Below are 5,718 nucleotides of genomic sequence, written 5' to 3' on the forward strand. Positions count from 1 at the left end.
TTTCTCTTTATTTGAAAATTTCCCACATGTAAATAATGAATTTTACTCATGTTCACCCCCATTACCCTCTTTCACCACCCCAAAACCCTCTCCCAATGAACCCCCCCACCTCTGCCATTTCTCCACCATCTCTGGTGTGTGTGGTGTGTGTGTGTGTGTGTGTGTGTGTGTGTTCACATGTGTCTCCGTGAGTTTAAAGGAATTGTTTCTGCAGAGTACTTGGGGATATCTAATTCTGACTACAGTGAGGAACATGACGATCAACAGAGGACTGTGGACTGTGGAGAGTTTAGACAGAAGCAGGAGGTGAGAACTAGAAGAGGAGAGGGGAGGGGAGAGGAGGAAGGGGAGAGGAGGAAGGGGAGAGGAGAAGAGGGGAAGGGAGGGGAAGGGGAGGGTGGGGAAGAGAGGGGAGGGGAGGAGAGGACAGGGGAGGAGGGGAGGAGAGGGGAGAGGAGAGGAGAAGAGGGGGAGGGAGGAGAAGGGGAGGAGAGGGGAGGGGAGGAAGGGGAGGGATGAGGGGGAGGGGAGGGGAAGGAAAAGGCCAGTAGAGAAAGAGAAGAGAGAAATAATGAAATGACCACTGTGGGGAAGCCCTGTCTGCCGCGGGAAGCCAGGCAGTGTGGCAATGCGTGACAAAGCCCTGACCTAGAAAACCAACAGAAGTAAGGAACGCAGCTGCGGGTTCATTTAAGATACATTCCGATGCACAGTGGATTCGGGGCTTTTTCTAAGTAACTTGGGCTAAGTCATTAACTGCACGTAGAGTGAAGGAAAAAAAAAATGAATGGGTTTAATTGTGGCTGATAGTGACGGAAGAAATTCAGAGTAAACTAGAGTCCAGGTTGCTGGGCACCCACAACACACGGCTTCATGGCAGGGCCCATGATGGCTTCTCCAGCTCCAGCATCACACCTCCATCATAGCAACAGAACGAAGAAGTGCGGGAGAAGAGCGCACCTTTGGCTCGTCATTCTTAGCTTGTCAGAGCTACGTCGTAAAGTGTCTTTTCCAACAAAGCATCTGGTCACACACAATGGGAAAGAGGTCGGGTGGTGTCCGTGTGCCGTGTAACCAGCGAGAGTGTAGGCATGTGGTTGAGAAGTCGGGTAGAGATCAGGAGGTAATGATTCAAACTGTCAAGACAGGCTTCTCATCACATCCACTGGGGACCATGAACACAGAAGAAAGAGGAGGGCAGGGTCCATGAGGAACGGCGCTTTGTCTGAACACATTCGTTCCGAGTGCTCAGTGGGATGCTCAGCTGGACAAATGAGTACGCATTCTGAAATCCGCACTGTTGGGTTCTAGTTCACCTCCTGAGGCCCGTGTTCCTCGAGTGTTGAGACTCTTATCAATACATGCCCATCATGCCTTGCACAATCTCCACGTTGTATACAACTGGCAGGTGGTAAAAATAAAAAAAAAACAGCAAGCAGGTCCAACAAATATAGTTAGCTGGAGAAGTGAGAGCTTAGACTGCAGTAATGGTTACAGTCGGGGAAAGTCGTTCTCCACCTCCTCTGTGCAGAGGGTATACTGTACAGTTCTTCGAGCGCTCACTCACATGAGCACATCTTCTAAGACGTGCAAAGCAGGGGAGAGCTGCTTTTGTGTGACTTATTTTTTACAAGAGGAGTCATGATCAAGAGAGATGCTTATACACGGAGCATTGAAGTGATACTGAAATGTTCTGGATAAGGTCGCACAAGCAGATGGTGTTGCAGCCAAGACCTAATCATGGGCCATTTGGGGCTCTCGGGCTTGAAGGCCACCAATGTTCCTGTTATTAAGAAGCTGTCCTGCTGTTAGCTATATTGGAACATGCCGGGAGGATTTACTGAAGGAGGCAAGGGCAGGCAGAAGGATCACAAGTTTGAGGCCAGCCTGGGCTACACATTTAAAGGGGAACCAAACATGATTGGAAAAAAAAAGCAGTCAATGAAAAGATCCCTAATGATATTCTGCTGTACTCATAGATCGGTGCCCAGTCCAGTCGTCATCAGAGAGACTTCATCCAGCAACTGATGGGAGCAGATGCAGAGATCCACAGCCAAACATCAGGCAGAGTTCAGGGATCCCTGCAGAAAAGGGGGAGGGAGGACTGCAGGAGTCAGAGGGGTCGAGGACACCAGGTGAGCATGGCCCACAGAATCCAATAAGCAGGGCTCATAGGGGCTCACAGAGACTGAAGCGGCAATCCTGGAGCCTGCCTGGGTCTGTGCTGGGCCCTCTGCATACACATTGTGGTTTTTAGCTTGGAGTTTTGTTGGACTCCTAACAGAGGTTGGGAGTGGAGGTGTCTCGGACTCTTTTGCCTGCTTGTGGAACCCTTTTCCTCCTACTGGATTGCTTTGCCCAGCATGGATAGCAGGGTTTAAGCCTAGTCTTATTGCATATTGTTATGCTGCTTTTGGGTGATATCACTGGGAGGCCTGCTTTTTTTCTGAAGGGAAACAAAGGAGCAGTATATCTGAGGGAGAGGGGAGGTTTGGGGAGGACTAGGAGGAGGGGAAGGAGAGGAGGCTGTGGGCAAGATGAACTGTATGAGAGAAGAATAAAGGGGGAAAAAAAGCTGTCCTGCTCAAGGAGCAGGGCACGAGCTGCTTCTATAACCAAGAATCTACATGATTTAATCCAGTTTTAGGAAAGGGACTATACAGTGAACAGTTGAGGCTTGGTTAAGGAATTAAACCACTAATGGGTCATGAATTCTACCCACTATTGTACAGTTAATAAGCTGAGCTCAGATTTTTAGGAACCAGTCCCCAGTGAGGGTCGACAGTAGCTACAAAGCACGCCATGGCTTCGCCTTTCCCAGGCCAGTTAGTTAGCACACAGTCACTGTGAGCAGTGAATGAATAGCATCTCCAGGGAACTCTCTCTCTGCACACCTCTGGAGGTGGGGGTTCCACGCATAGCCTAAGAATCTGCTGTGGGTGGGGAGCTCTCAGAACCGAGCCAGAGAAGTGGGCTGGGCTGGGGCTAGAAGTGAGGTCAGGCTCTGAGGTAGGAAGATGGGGACAGCACCGCCAGAGGAGGAGCCCCAGAGCTCTGGGGTCTGCAGCCCAGAGGGAGTGGCTGTACCCAGCTCACAGGAGGGGTGTGCTCCCTGGCTGCTGGGCTCTGGCAGTTTCTACACTTTCAATGTCAGATCGGGAAGGGACTTTGGCATTGCCTCCATCCCTAGCCAGAGCCTAGATGAACTGGGATGGATGGAGGGCGGGACTTCCAGCTTGATGTTTCCCATTTCTGCAACTATTAAAAATATGCTTCAAATAATATAGGATGCTCTCGGTTTGCTTGCCAACCTCTGGCTGAAGCCCCATCCTTCTAATCCACCCCACTTATCCCACATGTGGCCACTCACTGTCCCAGGTTCAGATCTATCTGAATAAGACTCAATACCAAGGGCCAGAAACTGAGGAGGGTACTGTCTGGGGACATAGCTCAGAATCACAGGACACTAAGCAATGGGGACTCTGCTCTGCCACTGCTCTCTGGACCCAGGATCTGAAGACTTTTGACTGGAATAGACTTCTCCTAGGACACAAATTGGGTGGAGGGCACCACTATCCTAAGACTAGAGCATTGGCGTGGTGAGAGTCAAATCCCTGTTTGCAGAAACTGGACCTCCTAGACTGCGGCATGGGTGCTGGGGTAGAAGGGAAGGGGCGTGGCCATCTTGACTCCGCCCTCTTCTTTGCTGTCTATTCTGATGTTCCCTTCTCTACTCTCCTGGGGTCTGCACAGCAGCCAAACATGTTCTCAAATGCAGAGAAGAAACTGCAGACCTGCAGACCTGAAACTTCTGGCCAGGGCAGACCTGGTGATCATCTTCAGGGTAGGGGAGGGACTCCCCAAGGTCTTCCTCTTACAATGACCCATCCCTGGCCCCAGTTAAAGCCTGCCATCTGGGTTTCATCTCAGTCCTCAGGACAGCTTTTCCCCACTGAACTCTGTAAAACTATTCCCAACTGGTTCCTGCTTTCGTTTTATACTAACTGCTTTACTTGAGCCAAACCTGCACTAGGTGACGTCATTTCTTGAGACAGTGATGGGAGGATGACTGGGGAAAACTTTCATTCAGGGTCATCAAAAACCTTCCTCCATCCCAAACCAGAACCATCAGTCCTAATTTAGGAAGCCTACACTCCACCCTAGCCAGAGCCTCTTTGACCTACCGAGTTCTGTAACCTTGAAGTTGAGCGCTGGTCCAACTGTTCAAGGTCACTGGGATTTTAGTAATATTTTAGCAAGCTGCTGCTATCTCAGGTCTCTGTTGAGTACTAGATTCCTCCCTCCTACACACCTGCATGGATGGTGGCCAATGAGTCTTCCCCTTTTAGAGCCAAGGACAACAAGAGATGGGGTACCTCTCAATTCCTAGGGGGAGCCGTAAGGCCCTCACTCAGCTAGCATCCACCCTTCAGGATCTCAGTTTCTAACACGGCAAAGACCCTCTCCTTAGGAACTGAAACAAAGAGAACCCAGGGCCCTCCAGCTGCTTTTTCCGTTCTTCTTCCTGTGTACATCTTTGTATGATCAACCCTTCTTAGCTGACTAGTTTCACAGGAGAATGAATGCTGTCTTTCGTTATCTCTCCGGGACTAACAGTTAACCACACTCATATTTTTGAGAGGTCTTTGGAAATAACCATACCATTAGCTGGGCTTCAGATATTGCTCAATTGTAGAGTACTTGTTTGCCATTTTAATCCCCATGACACACACACACACACACACACACACAAACACACACACACACACACTGATGGCCTCTTATGCACACGCATTCTTCTAAGAGGTTTGCCTCTCCTCAAACATCACGATAAGCCTGTCAGGAAGACACAGTTGACCCCACATCACAAATGGAAAGACACAAAGACGTCAGCCCCGTTTACACTGTGTTGTGTGGGAGCTGTCCCCTGGGCATGGCGCGGATGGCAGATGCCCTCTTGAAGCAGCTGTGACTACCTACCTGCAGGACACCTGCATAAAGTGGCTGTCTGCCCTGGAGGGACAGGGGCTCACCAGGCTGGTCCCTTTCCAAGGATTTATACAACTAATAGCTGCTAAGTGGGAGAAGCCACATGACGGGTGCCTTCCTAGGCAGTTACAGTTGTGGAGAGAAAAAGTCTTAATTATTTATTTTATGTGTATAAGTATCTTTGCCTTTGTGTCTGTCTATGCACCATGCATACCTGGTACCAGGAGAGAGCATGGGGGCCCCTGGAACTGGAGTTACAGATGGTCATGAGCTGCTGTGTGGGTGCTGGGAGTTGGACCCAGGTCCTCTGGAAGAGCAGCCAGTTCTCCTAACCTCTAAGCCATCTCTCCACTCCCTGCGATTTTTTTTTTTAAGGGCTCAGCTTTGTCTATGTTGGTCCAGCCCCATAAGTAACCCAGTTAAACTCTTTGTTTAGCAAAGCCACACAACAGTCCGTACGTGTTGGAGCTGGAATAAGCAGATGGGCCAGAAACTTCATGATCACAGTGCACTGTCAAGAAACCTTACAGAGTAAATCCTCCTCGTTCCACTGAGTCTGGGCTGGCAGGGTGTGGAAATGATGGACAGGAGAAGGCAGGTGCTCATGGAGACATCTAAGGAAATCGAGGAGGCTGGTGGGCATGGTCCCAGGTTCCAGGAGTAGGGTAAGCAGAAAGGGCTAAACAAGTGTACTCAGCCTGGACTGGTAAAGCTAAATATTCCGGAATA

The sequence above is a fragment of the Peromyscus eremicus genome, chromosome 19 (assembly GCF_949786415.1).
Source record: "Peromyscus eremicus chromosome 19, PerEre_H2_v1, whole genome shotgun sequence".
Classification (NCBI taxonomy): domain Eukaryota; kingdom Metazoa; phylum Chordata; class Mammalia; order Rodentia; family Cricetidae; genus Peromyscus; species Peromyscus eremicus.